This window comes from Phocoena phocoena, chromosome 11 (assembly GCF_963924675.1).
Source record: "Phocoena phocoena chromosome 11, mPhoPho1.1, whole genome shotgun sequence".
Classification (NCBI taxonomy): Eukaryota; Metazoa; Chordata; class Mammalia; order Artiodactyla; family Phocoenidae; genus Phocoena; species Phocoena phocoena.
Genome location: NC_089229.1, coordinates 52,514,329 through 52,537,216, shown reverse-complemented (window position 1 = coordinate 52,537,216; position 22,888 = coordinate 52,514,329). Strand labels below are relative to the sequence as shown.

Sequence of the window (22,888 nt, the reverse complement as noted above, 5' to 3'; positions counted from 1 at the left end):
AGGCACTGCCTTTCCAGTATAGTACTGGGATGATAAACATGTGCTAAATGAATGATTGAAGTAAGGAATGAATTATTTTAAAACTTTTGTTTAAAAAAATGAGTTAAGAACCTAAGTCAAGCCATGCCATATGGTTGAAGGCTATTTATATAGCTCTTAAGTAGTATCATTTTGACATGGTACAGGAGAGGTGACTGTCACCGTGCTTGATGTTATCCTATGTGTCCATAATGCTTACAAGAACAGATGATTTAAAGTAGGTGTAATTTTTTGCCTGGGTCTTGATTAGCAGCAGAAGCCTTTATAGGATAAGTGGCCCACCTTCTCTAGCCTAGAATCAAAGATAGACTGCTTTAGATGCATATCTTACCAGCATTCATATTCAAGGTGAATCTATTGTTGACATCATTCTTTATTATGAACCATTAGCTTCCAGTATCAATGACTCAGTCTCTCACCAAGGCAGTTGAATGCTAGGCCTTTACGTTTTTATTTCATGGTCACTTGGAAAAATAAGTGAGATGTATAGCATCTTAATTTTGATGCGTGTTAAGTTAAATTAGAGGAAGAAAAATTGCGAATATTTGCATACGTTAAAAAGCTTCATTATTAAAATTATGTCAGTTAGGATATCCCTGCAGTGCGGAAATTAAAATATATAAGTGACATCATTATGTCACTCTCAGCGTCCTAGAATTCAAATTTTCTAGGAGGTGTTACAGCAAAGTAAAACCGAGCAAAGTGCTAACATTTACTGAGCATTTATGTTACTGAATTTTCAGTCACCAGCATGTTAGTATCCAAAGCAGAAAAATCCCAGCAAGGAAGAAAAGAGAATGGAGGAAAGTTAAGGGAGAAGGAAAGGAGTAAAAATAATTTTTGTATGAAGCACTGGATGCACTAGTAAGATGGCCCCTTGCGGCAAGTGAAAAATCAATTTGAACCGAAGAGGACCACAGCTTGGCCTAAGTTTCAAGGGGATTTCTCTTTCTCTCCTCTAAATCCAATTTTATTTCATGTTCTAAAAATTATTGGATAATGTATATTTACAGTCCTTTGTTATTGTACCAGTGGTTTAAGGACTATAATTCTCTCTTCTTCACACCATCAATTATGTAGACTTTTTTGATATTCAGAAATCCTTCTAATTTAATCTCCTAACAGCAAGCTAATGTGGATTTTTTTTTTTTTTTTTTTTTTTTTGGCTGTGTTGGGTCTTCGTTTCTGTGCGAGGGCTTTCTCTAGTTGCGGCGAGCGGGGGCCACTCTTCGTTGTGGTGCGTGGGCCTCTCACGGCCTCTCTTGTTGCGGAGCACAGGCTCCAGACGTGCAGGCTCAGTAGTTGTGGCGCACGGGCTTAGTTGCTCCGCGGCATGTGGGATCTTCCCAGACCAGGGCTCGAACCCGTGTCGCCTGCATTGGCAGGCAGATTCTCAACCACTGTGCCACCAGGGAAGCCTGGATTTTTTTTGATAAAAAAAAAAATAATAGCTAAGGGTTGCTGAGCTGGTGCCGGATGCTGGGCACTGTGCCATTCGATGTCATTCAGCCTTCACACCATCTTTGGGAGGGGGATGTGAATAGAGTTATCATCCCAGTTTTACACACGAGGACAGTGAGGCTCAGAGAGAGGTTAAGTTCTTTGGTCAAGGTCACCCAGGTTGCAGGTGGTCCAGCTGGGATTTGGACCACTTTGTCTACCTCCTGAGACTGAGCTCTGCCTTCTTTGTGGGTAAGGCTTATGTCTCTCTTTATTTACAGAGTCTAACATCCTCACGGTTTTCATATGATTTAAATAAAGAGTTGTCAGTATCGAAATTATTCCATTTGTCCTACTGCAAATTAATGAGCCCAAACCTCTCATCTAAAACTTTATGCTATTTCCCAAGCATCTCTACCTGGATATTTTTTCCAGTACCTCAAACTCCTCATCTCAACACCCTACTCTCCCTGCCCCAAATATATAGTAATGAGGGATCAATGCTGAAATATATACATATTTCATTTTTATATCTGTTACTGTCTTCTTCAGAAATTCTTGAATTGAATGGATTCTGCTCTTAAAGCTCAGGGGACTTTGGATGGTCACCCATTCCTGTTCTAGAGTTCTAGAACTTGGCATTTGTAAGCAGCTGCACACCCCTACTATACTGCAGGGTCCATGAGAGCAGACGCTGTGTCTGGCAGATTACCACGGTACCCTGATGCTGAGTGCGGTCCCTGGATGGCCCAGATTAGGTACTTGGTAAATATTTTTTGATAGACTGATTGTTACCCTTATACTGTTGCCAACCAGCAGGCGGCCAGCCAGTACGTAGAGATAGCATCCTCGTGTTTTCGTGGGAAACTGTAGATTCCCCCATGTCTGACCCCACTATATCCTAATTAAGCCAGAGTGACCCGGTACCCTCGGCAGAATTTTCATTTATGCCCTTCACACTTCTCATCTGTTCTTTAGTTTACATTCTATCCTGAGTCCAGAATGAGAGCCTTTCTGCTGTCTCCAATCCATTTCTACAAGTCTAAAACCTTACTGTCTAGCAAGACCTGTATAAAATATTATCTCCTCCATGGACTCAGACCCAGTGTTTTCAGACAGAGGTAATTGCTCTTAACTGTGTCTCCCAAACCCTGGAATGTTGGGAACACCGTAATCTGCCTTGTATTTCTTAGAGAACTGGGGGACCCTTGATCAGCTGGGTTTAACATGACCAGTCAGTTTACTGGTTTCCTTACTGTTTCTTTATTACTGGACTACTCAGAGCCAGTGGGCGTTTAATATTCTGGGATTCACGGTGAATCTTTCAGTGAGGGGTGTGCTGTATTTACAGTGGGCTTTTCCCCCTTTTGTCTCCCTTGATGTCTAACAGAACTGATGTTTTCAAGTGCCCACCTGTAAACATGCTGCTACAGGACAAATACTTGTGGTGGTGTTTAGGTTCTATTTTTTTTTTGGTCAAATAGTGAATCACTGTCAAATTCCAAACTTCTCCTTCTTCTGGATGACTGCACTATGAAAATTGCAGCATGTTCTTCCTAAAAGGCACTGTAGGGACTTCCCTGGTGGTTCAGGGGTTAAGAATCCGCCTGCCAGTGCAGGGGACACAGGTTCAAGCCCTGATCCAGGAAGATCCCACATGCCGCAGAGCAACTAAGACCGTGTGCCACAACTACTGAGCCTGCGCTCTAGAGCTCACGAGCCACAGCTACTGAAGCCTGTGCGCCTAGAACCCGTGCTCCGCAACAAGAGAAGCCACCGCAATGAGAAGCCCGCGCACCGCAACAAAGAGTAGACCCCGCTTGCCGCAACTAGAGAAAGCCCACGCACAGCAATGAAGACCCAATGCAGCCAAAATTAAATAAATTTATTAAATACATAAATAATAAAAATGTAGACCTTTTAAAAAAGGGCACTCTAGGGTACACATTGCTAATAGGAGTGTAAAATGGTACAACCACTTTGGAAAATAGTTTAACAGTTTCTTATAAAGTTAAATGTATATCTACCATATGATTCAGCAATTTCATTCCTATGCATTTAACCACGAGAAAACATAGATCCTCAGAAAGGCTTGATCAAGAATATTCATAGCAGCCTTTACTCATAATAGCCAAGAAATGGAAACAGTGAATATAAAAAGTTCATGAACCAGGTGACTGGATAAACAAATTTTGTATTCATACTACCTTGACCTGAGACAGACAAAGAACTATTCAGACACTCAACAACATGGATGAATCTCAGAACCATGAAAGTGTTTGAAATCTTGTTTTGGGTGGTAGTTACATGGGTGTATACAGTTGTCAAAACTCATTGAACTGAATGCCTCAGGTTTTATTGTAGGTAAGTTATCTCTGGGAGAATCAGGCCAGCACCGCAGTTAAAGAGCCTGGGGTTGGGAGCCATATGGCACAGATGCAAATCCTGGTTCTACCGTTCCTTGTCTCTGGGACCTTTGGTGAATCGCCTAAATATCTCCTTCAGTCTCCTCATCTGTCAAATGTGACTGAAATTAGTATCTACCTTATAAAGTTGTAACAGAATCAAATGAGTTAGATTGTTTGTCAGTGCTCTTTAAGTTTTTGCTAAATGACATTTAAAAAACACTCTGACCTTCATGACAATACTCCTAATCATCTGATCCCTAGTTGCCCATGAGAATCACTTGGGAAGGTTTCTAAAAATAAAAATACCTGGGCTCCATTCCCAGGGATTCTGCTATAATTGGTCTAGGCTGGGGTCTGGGCATTGTAGGTTTCTTCCTTCTTCCCTTCCTCCCTGCACCTCCCCTCCTTAGGTGATTCTAATATATAGCTAAGTGAAAACATAGCAATCCATTAGTTTTTAAAAAAAAACTATATCTTGATGAGGGATGCTATATGTTATAATAATATTACCTATTTCCAACAGTTATGGCACTGTGTAACAGGTGGACTTATTTGCTTCATTTCCAATAGCATTGGAAGCCTTTCCAGAGAAAACTCAAAAGACCAATTTAATAACGAACTTCCATAAGAATTATTGATCACTTCATTATATTGCCATGGAGAAATAACAGAAAATCCTAACATTCAAGGGGAGCCCTGAAATCCCCCCTCTTTTTACTTAAATCATTTTTTTTTTCTTTCTCAGAATGAAATATTAAATATCTAAAGTGCTTGAGGGGAAAAGTCACTCCTCAAAGTTGAGATAAGGCATAGGCACTTTAAAATGCAAATTGTGAGGCCCTTGCCCTTTCTGTTCAGAGCTCTATAAATGTTAGGTGTCACTTTTCTCTCTTTGTAGTTGTGAATGCAGGCAGGGCTGGAAGGACAAGAGTCTCTGATTAATATGAGGCGATAGGTTACATCAACTTTTTAGTGTCTCCGAAGAAAGAAATCAAAGTACCTTACTTTTGTTGGGAGTGATTGAGCGAATTGTTTTGGGATTGCATTAATGGAAAAGATGATTTATAGTCATTGAGATAAAAAGGAAAAAATTCATGAAGTGTCAAGAGTATCGCCAGTGAAAAAGCCACATATGGCACTAGACTAATAGGCAAGCATTTTCAGGTATTACTGCAATGCTATTTTTACCTTTGAAGATGAATCTAGCCAGCTGAGTTTTTGCATAAATGTCTGATTTGTTCTCTTTATGAATGTTTGCTCTTTGTTTATACTTGCATGCTTCTTACTGATAATCAGTTGCTTATGGACTGGTTTATGATTCTCAATCCCACTGCATTTATACAGCCAGTGTACTTCCACCCTCCCCCACCTTTTGTTTGTAAGTGAGAAAGAACCCCCAGTCATGTAGAGGAAGTCTCTTGTAATTACTGCAGTGTGTTTCTTCACGAATGACGAAGTAATGTTGGTAGCTTTATTTTTGTAGTTTTGGGCAGATGATTTACATTTGCACTGTGTCTGGGTAGACTCAAACATCCATCGGTAATGGGCAAGAGGTGATAGAGGACAGTAGAGTAATACACTCGAAATGAGCCTAGTGGTTCTTCTCTGCTTTTCTTGTCTCATAACCACTCTGGGCCTCGGTTACTACATCTTTAAAATGGCTTTCCTTTTTTTTTTTTTCCTTTTCTTTCTTTTATTTATTTCTTTTCTTTTATTTATTTTTGGCTGCCTTGGGTCTTCGTTGCTGAGCATGGGGTTTCTCTAGTTGCGGCGAGCGAGCGGGGGCTGCTCTTCGTTGTGGTGCATGGGCTTCTCATTGTGGTGTCTTCTCTTGTTGCAGAGCATGGGCTCTGGGCGCGCAGGCTCAGTAGTTGTGGCTCGCGGGCTCTAGAGTGCAGGCTCAGTAGTTGTGGTATACAGGCTTTGTTGCTCCGTGGCATGTGGGATCTCAAACCCGTGTCCCCTGCATTGGCAGGCAGATTCTTAACCACTGCGCCACCAGGGAAGCCCTGGCTTTCCTTTTGAGCAGAAGAAGGTCATAGCCAAAGTACCATTGATCAGTTGGTGAAACCAGTTGCTTTCATTTTCTTTTTTTCTCCTGTAATTAACTGTTGACTCTTCTGTTCGATTGCATTTCCATTCTGCAGTTAAAAGATAAAATTTTTTCTGTCTTCTCTCCTTCCTTTAACAAATACTTATTGAATGGTCACTAATGCATATGGACGAGTGCTGTGTTAATGCTGTGAACAAGACATGTCAATTGAGAGGCTTCTACTTGGCTCGCCAGAATTGTTCACTTATTTATTCAGCAGATATTATTGAGCCTTCAATAGACAAGACGTGATGCCAGGCACTGTGGGTCTTATCAAGATGATTAAGGCCAGAATGCTCTGAGTGTTCAGAAAAAATGAAGAGCATGCTACATTGGAGAGGGCTCAAGATCAAGGAATAGTTTACAGAGTAGAAGGCATTTAAATTGTGCCTTAAATAGGGTGGATGAGATTTTTAACAGGTGCACGTGGAGAGTACATTCTAGGAAGAAGGAATAGCATAAGCAAATGAATGAGGGCTGGAAAACAGGGGGTATAGCTTGACTGGGGGTTAGAGTATACATTGTATAGAACACACACACACACACACACACACACACACACACACACACACACACAAAATGTAGCGTTAAGTCTGAAAATAAGATAAGGCCAGGCTATCGAATGCCTTGAATGTTGTCAGTCCAAAGACTTTGGGTAAATATCTACCTGTCCATGTGAGATTTAAGTGAAGGCACAGGGACATGTACTAGCAAATGTTAAGAAGTTCTGAGTTTGAAAAGAGTTGATGATGTCAAATCAGACACATACTCTATTCTAACCATATATAGTTGTGAGATTTGTCTTTAGCTCCTTTAAACTTTTTCTAGATTTGTAAAAAGCCCATGCAAAGAATAAAGTAATGCAGATATGAATATTTTCATATTCATATCTTACGCAAATTGAAATTTCAAGTTTTTGCTGATACGTACGGTGGTCATACCAAGGAATATTTATCATGAATTCTTTTAATAAAAAATAAACAAATATGTAAAATTCTTGTAATGAATCTTTTGCACTGTGTTCCAGAGTCCTTGAAATGTACTCATAGGGACCCAGTGCACTGAATGTTTGTAGTATACTAGGCAGCAGAAGACCCAAGCAACTTGATTTTACCATTGGTGTTTAAGATTTCACTTATACTGTGATTTCTTGGGTATGCAAGGGAAAAGAGCCTGCATTCCTGGCCCCTGTTCACTTCCCTTCATCCTTTTGCATCTTTTCCTCCCTTCTGACGTGAGCCTGGTAGAAGTGGATAATCACCTAGCAGCCAACTGTGTTTCTATGTTAGTGCTAGGAAGAATCATGCTTACTTGCAGACAATAGTTTTGCTTTTTTTGGGAGACCATATTTTGGAAGAGGGGTTCATTCATTGGCACCCAAAAAATGCAAGAGTAGAGGGATGATACAGGTGCTGACACGTACCTACATTATAAGTGTTAGGGGAAAGGGGTGGGGAGAAGGAAACCATTTTCCATTCAGCAAATTGGAGACATATCCACATCCACATCTGATCCACATCAGATACCTGACTGGGATCAAAAGCATGCAGAAACAAAAAGCTAGTTAACTAGTACTGAGAATATCCTATCTAGTCAGTGCTATTGAGAACCGATAGAAAAAAAGACAATATTCTGCTACACTTTTGGTCTATATATAAAGGACTCTGAAAAGAGCCATCTTTTTCTTCCATGCCTTGTTAAAAAGGATGCACAAGTACACTAAAAGTAAACCAGTTAGAACAAAAAGCTTGAGTAGTTAGAGCTTGAATCTAATGTGGGAAAACTCATGGAGCTTATAAAACTTTGGTAACCAGGTTTGATGAGGCAGTCTTGCCATTTTAAGTGAACCAGTGGTAATTCATGGAAGTTCTTAGTGTTACCTAGGATAAAATGGAAATCAGTGGTGTTACAGCAATGTTAACACAAAGGACAAAGCCACGTACTGTAAATATAAGTAATTCTGGCATATGTGGGAAGGCACCCAAGGAACAGACCATCACTGTCACTTTTTTTTGGCTGTGTTGCTGCGCGCAGGCTTTCTCTAGTTGAGCCGAGCGGGGGCCACTCTTCATTGCGGTGCACAGGCTTCTCATTGCAGTGGCATCTCTTGTTGTAGAGCACCGGCTCTAGGTGTGTGGGCTTCAGCAGTTGTGGCACGTGGGCTCAGTAGTTGTGGCTCACGGGCTCTAGAGCACAGGCTTAGTAGTTGTGGCGCACGGGCTTAGTTGCTCCGAGGTATGTGGGATCTTCCTGGACCAGGGCTTGAACCCGTGTCCCCTGCATTGGCAGACGGATTCTTAACCACTGCGCCACCAGGGAAGTCCAACTGTCACTTTAAATAAGCTTTTTATTGCAAAAGTAAAGCTTAAGGTACAGAAGTTGTGTCCAAAGCTCTTAGAAATATTGTCTTTCTGCCCTAAGATACAACCCTCACGAGGGTAGAAATTTTAACCTGAAAAGACGGGAAGACTTTTTCTACTTCTTTCAGTTCATTTTTGCTTTCACTGAAGTTCAGTTCTTGTCAAGGCTTATAAACTCAGAGTCCATCCAGTGTGCCGCTTCAGCTGTCATCTCTCTGCCCGTGACTCCTGAGTCAGTCAACGCAGACCTCCTGACTGAGCTCTGCTCCCATACTGTCAGCTGCTTTTGAGTCTGTTCCATTGGGTTGGCCTCCCAAGGCCATTCCACCTACTAGGAGTGGCTTCCCCCATCTCTCTCCTGCCTCCATTCTACCCCATCGTTAAGAGGCCCAGTAGCTCTCCCGCCACTTTAAGTCGTTGGAATACACAGTGGCCCACTGGAGTCCTTCCTTCTTCTGAACTCATAGAATTCGTTACTGTTCCATTTTTTTCTAGTTCTTGACCCACCTTGTGACACAAGTTATGTTTTTGTCTGTTCCCATGCATTATAATGTAAGCTTCTGTTGCCCTTTGTTGCTTTATAATCTGTGATTCTTCCGAGATCTGGGCACAAAGCCCTCCCTGTCCTCAATCAGTATCTGTAGGCTGACAGATTCCTTGGATACCTTGAAGATACTAACTTCAGTAAGTTAACTGACAAGGGTAAAAGGGAACTTGAGGGGTCATCTCAGCCGCTGCACGTTCCTCTCCTCCTGGGCTTTCAGGTTGTTCCACATATTTTCATGCATTTCCCGAAGAGGTCCTACAACACACCCAAGCATTTGTAACTCATCCACTTCACCCCCACTTTTCCCCAGGAACTATTTTAATCTAAATTCCTCGTGTTTTAGTTCAGACTTGTTTGCTTGCTCTTGTTTAATTAGTGACGATGGAGGCTAGAAAGGCAAAATGAAGATGGTAAGGTCAGACACTTTGTCATTGGAGATTGTTACTGGGACAAAAAGACTTAAATTTCCTGTAAACCCTCTCAGCAGTGTCCTTGGATCTCCACCATCCTGTGAGCACCACGAGAACAGGATGTGCCTTTGTTTCGGCACACCACTCAATCACCAGCGCCAGGCACGTGGCCTGGCCCATAGTAGATATTCAGTAAATATCAATAAATACTTGTTAAATGAAAACAGGACCATACAATCCTATGGTGGGTTTGAGCAATAGAAGGTTTATCATAATGTTCTTACGCCACATAGAATTGTGTCTCAATTTAAGAAAATCCTTTGACAAAATCAGAGACCGAAAAGCAGGTAAATTAGTAGATTATTTTTATAATATTGATATATTTATGCTCTGTTTCCTTCAAATAGCCACTTACTCCAGTGCTTTGAAAATATGATGTAAGTGTATAGAAACATTGCTTTACACAAACGTGTTAGTGATCTGATCTTTTATGAAGTGAATTTGCGAATCATGCTTCCTAAAATTATAGTTAGCCTACCTAGTTTGCTGTTTGCTGTTGTATCTTTAAATGGAGGTATAAAGGCAATTTCTAGACATCAGGGAAATTACCCAATAGTTTCTGGTCTAAAAACAACATTTACTCACAGAAAACAGTATATCTTATTGCTAGATATTTTATTGTTAGAAATCTTATTGCCGGAAAGTTTAATAAGTTTATTACATGTCTTGGTGAAAAATGAGCATCTGAAAAATTAGTGGACGTGTTTTGGAATGTTGTCTTATTAAATCTTCCTTCTTAATCCCCCAAAGAAAAAGAACAGCTTATTTAAACTTTCTTTGTACGATCCATAGAATCTGAATCACTGTCTTTTAAGATCCCGTAATTTGTATGGGGGATGGAAAGAAGCACAGAGAATCACAGTCCTCAGTAAGTTTAAATTTCATTTGGGAAAACCAGAACGGTTATACCAAAAAAAAAAAAAGACATTTCTCTTACATATAAACACACCTAAATAGGAAAAAAGAGTGGAAGAAAACATTCTGAAATATGAATAATGGTTCTCCGTCAATGAGACTAGGAATGATTTTTATTTGTATATTTCTGAATTTTCTTCTGTGAACATATATTACTGGTATAATTTTTAAAAATTATTTTAAAAAGAAACTGCCCAAAAACGTGCAGTGAAAGCAAATAAGAGACACGAATAGAAGGGGCAAGGAGGGTGAGCTTCCTCGGGCTTGTGTAGTGAGGTTACCCAGAAGAGTTGAGGCCTGAGCTGGGTCTTAGAGTAGATAATAGCATAACAATCATGATATCTTGAACTTATGTGCTACTTTTAGATCAGACTGGTTGCCTCGTCCGTCAGCATTCTCTCTTCCTTTGTTGGAAGAGTCCCAGTTTTTTTCACTTGTGATGGCTTTTTTCTAGTTGTCAAGGATCAGTTGGTTTAAAATTGGTCATGTGACCCAGTTTTGGCTAATGAGATGGTGAAGGGTGGTGTGCTCAGGTGCTCCTTGGAAAGTTTCTTCAGACACTGAAAGAGATGATCCTTTATTGCCTGTGGACACATCATTGCCTGTGGTGTGTGATATGACACCTAGAGCTGCTGCATAAGAGGAACCTCTTTACATCCACAAGAGGAACAGGATTCAGGACAGTGGAATGTAGAAGGAGAAGGAACCAAGGTCATGAATCCCATTACTCAGCCCGTGTGCCTTGGGTGAACTAGTTTCTTCTCTACCTATGGGTTTATAACTTAACTAATTTCTTTATTGTTTAAAACCAGTTTGGATTGGGCTGAAACCATCCTCACTGATACAGTTCTATAATTTGCTAATCTGTTCATATCCAATATTGATTTTAATCTGAACAACAGCTCTGTGAAGTGGTAAGTCGATGTATTAGTCAGGGTTCTCCAGAGAAATAGAACTGACAGGGTGTGCGTGTGTGTGTGTGTGTTTGTGAGAGAGAGACAGACAGGTTGATTGATTGTACAGAAATGGCTCATGTGGTTGTGAAGGCTTGGAGAGTACAAAATCAGATGGGGTAGGCTGTCAGGCTGAGGAAATAGTTGAGGTCTGTGTCCTAAGGATGTGTGATGGCAGAATTCCTTCTTGCTTGGAGGAGGTCAGTCTTTGTTCTGTTAGCGCCTTCAGCTAATTGGATGAAGCCCACCCACACTGTGGAGGGTAATCTGATTTACTCAAAGTCGATGGATATAAGTGTTAATCTCATCCAGAAAACACTTTCACACAAACATTCAGAATAGTATGTGACTAAATATTTGGGTACCATGGACCAGCCAAGTTGACACACAGAATTAACCATTATTATTCCCATATACTGATGTTGAAACTAAAGTTAAGAGGATGCAACTTGCCTAAGGGTTCAAATCCAAGTTAGTAATTTTAAATCTTTCTACCTTCTTTATGCTCTTTCAAATGGAAAAGCATCTTCATGTGAATAAGAGATGTGGTTCTTGTAATCCATCAGTTACGGATTGAATGCCTGCTCTATGCCAAGCAGTGTTCTAGGAGCCAGGGATTCAAAGTGGAGGAGGCAAGGAAAAGACAACCAGTAAAGAGTGAGAATGTGCTCAGTGTTTGGTTCATGATGTCTTGCATTGGCTTTAGTGGGTGTTAAATGTTGGTGGTTAATGACTACTGGATCCAAAAGTTAAGTTGGTACCAGATTGTGGAGACCTAAGAATTCCAGGCTAAAGAGTAAATTTTCTTTAAATTTTTTTTTCTGTTTTATACAGAAAAACATCCAAAAGCAAATACATTATAATGATACAAGTGATTGATAACCTCTTTTTTGTTTTAGAGGGAGGCAGTTCTGTGATTCGATACAGCAGACAAGAATTTTAGCTTTATGCATATGATGTGCTTTCTTAAAACTATAAAGCATACTTACGTTAATTGTGAATGACTATATAAAGATAATTTACTTGTAATAGAGTTCTAGTTGATGTCTTTTGTATGGTGGGAAAACTGTGATATTGATGACAACGTCCCAGAATCATGTAGAAGCAAAAAAAGAGAGGAGGATCTTAAAACGTCCTTTTATCTTGGTGACAATTTCTAAATTGTTACATACAATTTTATATACAATTTGCCATAGGACTTGAAATAAAGAAAATCCAGACACCATCAAGAATGTTCTTTTTGGATGTGGGTAGTTTTAGCATTATCCATACCTCAAAGGAAATTTATTATTATTTTATGGATTACTTAGTTCAAATATAAGTTGCCTATGACACCTGGGCCCCATATGGTAGATTAATTAAAGCAGGAATGCTGGATTTGGATGGTTTGATATCTTCTTCAAAGACTGACAGCCCTTAAGACCAACACGGGAAAATCCTGACAGTTTGATTTCTCTGTGGGCCTTTAGCATGAGGACAATAAACAGGAATTTGTAGCTTCTTTTTTTTTTTTTTTAATTTATTAATTTATTTATTTTTGCTGTGTTGGGTCTTTTCTGTGCGAGGGCTTTCTCTAGTTTTGGCGAGCAGGGGCCACTCTTCATCGCGGTGCGCGGGCTTCTCACTATCGCGGCCTCTCTCGTTGCGGAGCACAGGCTCCAGACGCGCAGGCTCAGTAGTTGTGGCTCACGGGCCCAGTTGCTCCGCGTCCCCTGCATTAGCAGGCAGATTCTCAACCACTGCGCCACCAGGGAAGCCCAGGAATTTGTAGCTTCTTAATGAGAGATGTAGCATGCTATAGGAACAGCCAGGAGCTCGCCTAAAACTGTGCTTCCTCATTAATAACTGATAAAATGAGCACAAAGTGGAAAGCCATAGCATTTCTTTTTATTTTTTTTTCACCCACATCGGCAGCCTCTGTTTCCCCCGATGTTAAGTCCCCCGTCACAGCATGTGGAAACAGCACAGTAGTTCCAGAAGCACCCCTTGGCACGGTTAGCCTGGACTCTCCAATGACCTCCCCACACAGCAGCAGGCTGCCCTGGATTACCAGGTCAGCCAGCAAGTCAGATGAGTGTTTTGCATATTAGCGTAGCACACATGTGGACTGGGCAATGTATAATAGTCTCCAGAAAGGGATGCTGGAAGCTCTCTAAGGAGATGAGTGCACCAGGAGGACCAAAAGCTGGCTGTGTGGCCTGAGAAGACAGCCTTCTTAAAGGAACCAGAACAGTGGGGATGCACAGGCAATGAGAGGTGGGAGCTGCAGGGCCTCGTGGAGGCCTGGCCTTTAATAAAGTGTTTACATGTGTAAGCCTGGCTTGGTGCCTTCTCTGCTTCTATATTTAAATGCTTACATTTAAGTCAGTTCACATTTCACTTCTCCCCAAACCACATAAATAATGTAGGGCCCTTTAGAGCCCTTGTAGGTGTGGAAGAGCAGATGCCACCACCCTCCTTTGGGGTGGAATCATCCAGGCTTGGAAGGGTGTCTGTTTGTGCTCACCTGTCACCTGTTACTCTGAGCCGTAGTGTGTTCTTACTCTTTGGTTGCTTGTGTCCTGAAGCTTGTTAGAGACTCTCAAATCCAGTCCCAAGCCCATCTTCATGAGCAATGGAGTAGAAAAGAGTACTTGGTTACTTTCTCCATTGTACTTTATTTTTTTTCCTCCCTAGGTAGTATTGTACAGATAAAAATGATGCTGCCGTGGGCAGCCGAACAGATGGAAGGTGGTATAAATTATTATGCTATTTGTGGAAATGGAGCGAAACACATTGGCACCTTCTGATACTGTTTGTGAAAATCCTTTAGAAGTGTATTTCATTTTCTTTTCAGCCTGACATGTCTTTAATTTGAGTGAAAATGTGCCTTAAATGCAAGGTTTGCTAAGGTACTTCTCAATCTAATCTAAGTAAAATACGATAAACTTTAAAAATGTATATATAAAAATAGGAACTGAGTTTTCAATTAGTATGCCAACAATTATTACTCAGGAGGAATTACACTTGACCCTTGAACAACATGGGTTTTGAACTATGCAGGTCCACTTATACGTGGATTTTTCCAATAGTTTATACTACACAGTCCCTGGATGCAAAACTGTGGATACGGAGGAAGGACAGATGCAGAGGGCCAACCATAAGCCATAGGTGGAGCGTTGGTGACCCTGAGACCTGCATTGTTCAAGGTCACCTGTATGTTTTAAGGGAATAGGTCTGAGCGTGCCAATCCCAAGACTGATCTCAGACTCTTGATACGACCATGTAAAGTGGAACAGTAATACTTGACCTCCGTTCCTTACAAACTCCAGTGAGAATAGGTGAACACATGCCTGTGAAACACACCAAGTTCCTTGGAAGGGCAAGTGTTCTATAAAGTATTTATAATATATATATATATATTTTGTTCCAGAAAGGAGCAAAAAGGGAGTTTGCAAGGATCTATAAAATACAGGAAAACAAAGATATTGAAGGGAAGGCCTAGAAGAAAGGGGGGAAAAAGAAGGCATGAAAGGGATCTAGAAATTAGTTAAAAATGCCCATTCGGCCTGATTAATGAGGGACCCAGGCTTCCCATGAAGGTTGGTCTCCTCCAGTGAACAGGGAAAACTGGTCTGTTAAACACTTCACAGCAGCCGTGAAGTGAAAAACATGTTGTTTCTCAGGAGAAGAATATTCATTGTTAAGACAGCGTTTTTCTCCCAAGGGTGCTCATAGTTAGAAGAGCCCTGATTATGTTAACTGCCTGACATTGTGACCCTGGGACGGCAGCTGAATGGCTCTCCACTCTTACTTCCTTTTTATAAAGTGGCAAGATTGAACTAAAAGATCTGTCAAGTCCCTGCAACTCTCCAGTCCAAAGAGTGTGCTCTCTTTACTCCCGATCAGTTTTTCTTCTAGAGAGCGAAACATTCTTCTTACACTGTCCTGAACTTACACTGTCCTTCCATCCTCCTCTCCAACCTTCTTTTTGCTGTTGCCTAACCTGATAGTCTATCAAACTTGTCTTCTCGACAGCTGCTTATCTAGTTTCCCTACTTTAAAAAAAAAAAAAAAAAAAACACAAAACTGAGCAGAGGAGCTATGACCACAGAGTGTTATGTGTCCAGGGAGGAAGGGGGTGAGCGATGTGTCAGTGTCTGGAATTGAGGTCGGCCAAAAAACAGGAAGCAGTGTTTATGCTTCCTTCACTCGCAGGGTGGTTGGGTATTGCGCTTGGAAGCTCAGCTTTTTGTTTAAAATATAGGCCACAAGGAGCACAGTCTCTGGTAGCGTGATTGAATGGTTAATTGTCCTTGATTGCATTCTTCTGTGTCTGCAGACCACTAACCACAGTTATCAGCTTAAAAACAGTGTTTAGGGAAGTTGTTTGTGCCTCTGTTTCTCATGTCCCAGTATTTTCATAGTTGGAGGCAACGTGCCTCGAAGCGTCACCATAAGGCTCACAAGGGCACCCACTTTAGACAGCATGTGGCATCCCCTACCAATTACGCACCATCGACTTACGGGGAATGGGGGCTGCCTGAGGAAGCGACCAGACCGTTATCATTGCCATCGTTGTGCTGCTTTCCTATGACCTGATTTGGGGCAGTTTTCTGCTAGATGGGGGCTGTGATTGTTTCTTCCATGTGCTCTGTAGAGACTGTCAGAACCTTAATGGCTTCTGCATGGTGAGGCTTTGGTATCATTTAGGGTTGCTGGTCTATAAATGATAAGTTCATTGTGGTAAGTAAGATATTTGAGGTCTAGTTCAGGTGTGATAAATACACATTAAGTTATTCAGCTTTCTTCCCCTCAAACACATTTTCTCCTACTGTTTGCACTTGGGCAGTTTGGTGCATCTGCCCAGGTTAACTCTAATCCCTTGTCCGCCTGTTCGAATAAAAAAAGGAATGGCTGTTATTAGCTCTTGCCAACATGTGAAAAAAATGAAGTAATTATTCTTTTTGAACTGGAGATATGGATGATAGGGTTAAAAAATATCAGGCAGGTCCACTGGATTTGACTGTCAGCTCAACTAGTGACTTACCTTAAGAATGTCAGTGCTGATCTATAGTTAATACTGATAAGCTAAATACATAAGGGTGAAGCACATGGTTTTCTCTAAAATTATAATTGGGATTTTATTTCAGAATTTTACCTAGATTTCATCAAATCTGGCCTTTAACAGTAAAATGTGTCAACATTATTTGCAAAACCCTCAATATGGCCCAGTTTTTTCATAGCGAAGGATTTAATCCTCCTTTTCCCAACACACCAGTTAAAAAAGAAAAAAAAGAAAATGAATTGACACCCCCCCCCCTTTTTAAAAATATTTATTTATTTATTTGGCTGCACGAGAATTTGCTTATTTATTAGTCGCGGCATGCAGGATCTTTTAGTTGCTGCACGAGGGATCTAGTTCCCTGACAAGGGCTCAAACCCGGGCCCCCTGCATTGGGAGCACAGAGTCTTAACCACCGGACCACTAAGGAAGTCCCAAGAGTTGACCCCTTTGAGTGGAAAGCCCTTTCTAGCATATTAGCCATTTTCTTGCCTAATATCTTGTTTTGCTGAAAACAATTTAACTCTGTTCTCTAGTGTCGTGATGCCAGTGAGTCTAGATTCTGCTGAATGGAATGACTCCACCTGGCTGTGATTTCTGAGCTTTTCTGTCTGCTTTTTTTAGGAAATGTATTATTATGTTATCTTTCTATGTTGGCACTTCTTGACTTTTTCCACAGTTAACTTTTTGCCTCCATTACAGGTTTGTAAATCAGATCTGAGTGTATTAGAATTCTCTGTAAAATAAGAGTAAGTGCATGTTAATAGCAACCCCGTGGGAACTCCTTTGAATAAAGAATCTGCAATTCTTTGCATTTATAACCCATTCCATCAATTCTGCAAATGTTTCCCCTTCTCAGCTCCCTTTAACTTGCACTGAAGTAAGAAAGTATTGAAGGTAGCCTCGTTGAAAAGATTTTCTATGGACATCAGTATAATGACCAGAGAATTCTAGCAGACCCCAAGACTGTCATTTACACTAAAACAACAATAAGAAAAACAACCTCACCTATTGTAGTTCTTTAATTAAATAGAAAGGACATACTTGAGAATAGCTATATACAGTATGACTTATATGTAGACTTTCCAAACAATTAACCTCATGACATACACGTCTAAATAAAGTATATAATTGTGAATTAAAATTTTAATTGCCTTTTATTGTAAGCAATTTCAAATTATTTGGAAAATTTAGTAATGCAGTTAACCCTTGAACAATGGGGACGGGGGTTAGGGGCACTGACCCTCTGTACAATCAAAAATCCACATATATAGTATCCGTGGTTCCTCCATAGCTGTAGATTCAACCAACTGTGGATCGTGCACTACTGTAGTATTGGAAGAAAAAGTCTGTGTATAGATGTGGACCCTCGCAGTTCAAACCAGTGTTGTTCAAGGGTCAACTTCAGTTTTTAGGTAACGTGACATTCTTTTTCTTGTTCGTTGCTTCCGATTTCTGACCAGATGCTGCTGTTCTTTTTCAGTCCTAGTCGGGCCATGGTGATTTTTCTGGTTGGCTCAGCTGGGCTGGGTCTTCAGAGCAGTTTTTTCCACTTTGTAGTGAGTGTCATAGTTACGCACTAGCTGCCTCAGCAAGTATCTTAATGAACCATTATTACCATCACTGAAGCTTGCCACTGAGCATTAATAGTGCTCTTTGCTTGTGCTTTCTTCTTCTCTAAGCCCATCCTTCCTCCCGTCCTCTGCACTGCTCCACACTGCCTTCCATGTGTTCCTTCTCCTGATGCCACCTCCCAGCATGCACTCTTTCCATTTTCATCCATTTGTTACTGTTCTCAGCACAATGCCTGACATATAAAAGTGATCATTAGATAGATGGACAGACAGATCTTTTTAAATGAATGGATACATCCAAAAATTATTTTAGCCATCTTCTAATAAAGGCATTTAAATAAGAAAAAGAGGAGCCCTGCAAAGTAACTGGGAGATTATAGGTACCAGGAAATCTAGACTAAATCTAGTTACTACAAATGAGTCCCAGATTTAACTCTGTCTTTCTTGAAGGTTTCAGAAAGGGAAGCACAGTGAGTTGGTCATCACTCATTGTCTGGTGGAAGGAAGCATGCCAGTGTACCAGGAGAAACAATTTTTTTCCTGAAAACTTGTTTCTGTATATATGGTTGTTCATTCAGTAAAATAATTGACAGTCTCATTGTAATTTTACAATAAGGTGCAGACATTTTTCTTCTCAGTTAAAAGAAATGAATCAAGCATTTAATACATGCGAGGTACAGTGCCAGGAACTAATCATGCAAAGGTGAATAAGAAATGCCTGGTCTCTACCATCAAAGAAAAGTCTTTCTTTTATTATGTTCCACAGAGTGAGTTAATAGTAATAATAATTAGCATTCATTGAGCTGTGAGCTGTGTGCCAGGTGCCTGAGTGTGTACATGTATTAGCCTGTTAATTCTTTTTTTTTTTAATTTTATTTATTTATTTTTGGCTGTGTTGGGCCTTCGCCGCTGCACGCGGGCTTTCTCTAGCTGCGACGAGCAGGGGCCACTCCTCGCTCCGGTGCGCGGGCCTCTCACTGCAGTGGCCTCTCTCATTGTGGAGCACGGGCTCTAGGTGCACGGGCCCCAGCATCTGCGGCACGTGGGCTCAGTAGTTGTGGCTCACGGGCTCCAGAGCACAGACTCAGCAGTTGTGGCACACGAGCCCAGTTGCTCCGCGGCATGTGGGATCTTCCTGGGCCAGGGACTGAACCCGTGTCCCCTGCATTGGCAGGCAGACTCTCAACCACTGTGCCACCGGGGAGGCCCTAGCCTGTTAATTCTTATAACATCCTATGTGTACTGTTATTTCTCCAGTTTACAATTGAAGAAACTGAGGCAAAGGGAGGTTAAATAATTTCCCCAAGATCCTATTACCTGGAAGTGATAAGAGCCAGGATTTGAACCTATGTAAGGCTGACTGGCTCCTGAGCCCACACTTTTTAACAACTATTCTCTATTGCTTCTCTAGGGGTATAGGAGAGGGAAGAGGAACAGATTTGTGGGGACTGGAGGTAGGTAGAGATGATTGGTTTGGAATATGTTGCATCTGAGCTGTCCGACAGTATCAAAAACGTAGATGCCATGGGGTATACAGAGAGATCTGGGCCAACATTTAGGTGATTCTTTAAGTGCCAGCAGCACATGGTTGGCATACGAAGCCATAAGGAGAAAGCCTATGAAATGTATGAGGTGAATACGTTTAAAAATCTACCCTCAGAAGAAAAGTCCAAGAACATAAATTACAGCTCAGTAAATATACCACTAATAGGAGTTCATGTAATATAGGTGAAGATCTGTAACCCTCTGGCAGTTGGATGGATGTGTATATGTTAGGTGCTAGAATTGAGCTTAGCTAATTCTAAGCTAAGAATGAGTGGTGGGCTTCCCTGGTGGCGCAGTGGTTGGGAGTCCGCCTGCCGATGCAGGGGACTCGGGTTCGTGCCCCGGTCTGGGAGGATCCCACGTGCCGCGGAGAGGCTGGGCCCGTGAGCCATGGCCGCCGAGCCTGCGCGTCCGGAGCCTGTGCTCCGTAAGTGGGAGAGGCCACAACAGTGAGAGGCCTGTGTACCGCAAAAAAAAAAAAAAAAAAGAATGAGTGGTAAGCATTTTTCTCATCTTGTAATAGCCAGCAATGTATTGGGGGCACATGTCACCTTGGGTCTCCCAACGCTTTCCAGGAAGGTGCTGTTATCCCCCTTTTACTGCCAAGGTTACCCAGTATACTAAGTGGCAGAGCTAGGGTTTAAAGCCAGGGCTTTGTGTCTGCTCTGTGCTTCCGCCTGTGTTGCACAGAGTGGGGTCCCAAGAACAGCAGTGGGTGTGAAAGCTTTGCTGGGGAAACAGGTGTGGCTCTCCTGACAGACATGCAACCAGACATGCCGTTGAAGGCCTGTAGTTGCCTTTGGTAGTACATGGAAGAAATAGTCCATCTGAAAAGATTTTGAGGACTAGTGTTACCAGCATTCTGTCACACTCACGAAAGAACCCTACAACAGCCATGGTAGTGGAAGATGTGCTTTGGAGCAGGGCAAGAACCCAGGTGCTCGCTGGGTGAGGGACCACAAAGTACCCCCCTGCTCAGCTCCTTTGCCTGTCCTCAGGCTGCTGGCCTCCCACCCAGGCAGCGAGCGCCATTTCCTAGGCAGACTGCCTCTCGCCTTCCCTGACTGTGCAGTGACGTGGACGGGCCACTGACCCACTTCCCAGTTATTCAGGCAGAAAGGATGACTTCCTGGCAGAGCCCTCAGGAAAGCCCCCCGCCCCGACCCGAGCCCCAGGAAACAAAACAAACAGAGCTCTTCCTATTCCCCTGTTTTGACATCCTCTTTCTGCCCACCCCTCCCTGCAAGACAGCAGAAATTTGGATTCAGCACTTTTAACTCTTTATTGACATTAATATTAATGGGGGAAGGCTTCTCTCTCTCTCTCTCCCTCGCCCCTTTTGTTATTTCTGGTGTTCAGCCGAGTTCCTAATAGCCGTCTTCTCCCCAGGACTCTTACTGCGCCACATCTCTGCTGACTCAGCTTATGGACCCACCACCTACAGAGTGTTGTTACACTCGTTATTACTCTAGGGATGTCTGACTATTGAAGGACACTGTCACTGTAGTACACGTGTGTTCCGTTTTGTGGGCTTCACTGTTATTGTCTGTCAGTTATAATAAGGATCGTTCAGATTCTCTGTTGAAAAGGGTGCTTTCTGGAATACTCTTCCTTTTCTCTGACCAACTTAAAAAAATTCTTCCTTTCAATCTTAAGCCCTCACCCATATTTCAGCTTTTCCTTTCATGCCACTTTGGGTTGCTGTCTTAGGTGTGGCTCCCTGGGAAACAGATGGAGATTTGTGTGCAGGTAGTTTATTGGGTAGTGCTTTGGGAATAAGCACCTTTTAAGAAAACTTGCACTGATCCCACAGGGAGCTCAGGAGCTGGGATGGCCGTAGAAGGGGGTAGCTTCTTGGGCAAGGTGGCTCCATTTAGCCAAGGGCAGTGACTGGGGAGGGACTCAGCTGTGAGCCATCCACAGCCAACACTCCTGGCAGCTGGAGGGGTGAGCACTTCATCCGAGAGTGGGGATCTGGGCAAAATCACAGCATCCTCTGCAACAGCCTTTCTGTCCAGTCATCACACCCTGATCTCTTCAGGCGCTGACGTCTTTTTTTTTTTTTTGGCTGGGTTGGGTCTTTGTTGCTGCGCGCGGGCTTTCTCTAGTTGTGGCAAGCGGGGGCTACTCTTCATTGCGGTGCGTGGGCTTCTCATTGCGGTGGCTTCTTCCTGTTGCAAAGCATGGGCTCTAGGTGTGCAGGCTCAGTAGTTGTGGCTCGTGGGCTCCAGAGTGCAGGCTCAGTAGTTGTGGCGCACGGACTTAGTTGCTCCGCGGCATGTGGAATCTTCCCGGACCAGGGCTCGAACCTGTGTCCCCTGCATTGGCAGGTGGATTCTTAACCACTGCGCCACCAGGGAAGCCCCCTGACGTCTTTTTTATAGAACTTATCTTGGCAAAATAAGGAGTCTTTTCAACTAAAAAATACCTCCTATCTTCTTTTGCCTTAAACTGCCTTATGAACTGGAAGTCTTTGTAATGAACAATAAAAACAAGCCAACAGCGTAATGGGGAAGACCTGGTTTCCATTTTCTCCTTTATTAACTAGCATTGTCACCATCCTAATTTTGGCCTTAATTACCTCGCTTCAGATTCATGGATTAACTTCTCCCTCTACCACCTTCTTTAAAAATTTTTGTACAGTTTTATTGAGATGTAATTGACATACAATAGACAGCACATACTGAAAATGTACAATTTGAAGAGTTCTGACATATGCACACACCTATGAAGTGAACAAGACAGTGAACATTTCTATCACTGCCACCCCTAAATTTTGTCATGCCCCTTTGAAATTCTCCTTTTGGCCTCTCTTGGCTCTACCCACTCCAAGCAGCCACTCATCTGCTTTTGTCACCGGATCTCTGTTCTAGAGTTTTATATAAATGGAATCATGTAGTCTTTTTTTTAAAAGTAGAGGCTCTGGCTTCTTTCACTTGGCATAATTATTTTGAGATTCATTCATGTTGCTGTATGTATCAATAGTTTCTTTTTATTGTTGAGTAGTATTCCATTGTATAGATAGACCACAGGTTGTTTTTCCGTTGACCTAGCTGATAGACATTTAAGTTGTTTCCACTTCAGACTACCGCATATAAAAGTGCTGTAAACATGTGTGTACAAGTCATTATGTGGACATCCACTGTCACTTGGGCACTTAGGAGTGGAGTGGCTGGATCACATGGGAGGTCTGTGTTTAACGTACAAGAAACTACCAAGCTGTTTTCCAAAATGGTAGTGCCATTTCAGTCTCACCAAGAGTGTAAGAGTTACCTTTGTTCTACATCATCAACACTTGGTAGTATGAGTCTTTTAAATTTTAACCAGTCTGCTAAGTCTGTCGTGATATCTCACTGTGGTTTTAACTTGCATTTCCTTAGCCCCAAGCTCACTACATTTTTTTTCTCTTAAGTTTTCTTTTAAAAGTTGTATGTTTGGGCTTCCCTGGTGGCGCAGTGGTTGAGAGTCTGCCTGCCGATGCAGGGGACACAGGTTCGTGCC

General features: G+C 42.0%; 1 protein-coding gene across 2 annotated transcripts in view; it reads left to right on the top strand.

Annotated features, from left to right (window-relative positions):
* Positions 1–22,888, top strand: part of SRGAP1 (SLIT-ROBO Rho GTPase activating protein 1) — a 270,991-nt gene that overhangs the window by 75,214 nt on the left and 172,889 nt on the right. The window lies entirely within an intron of this gene.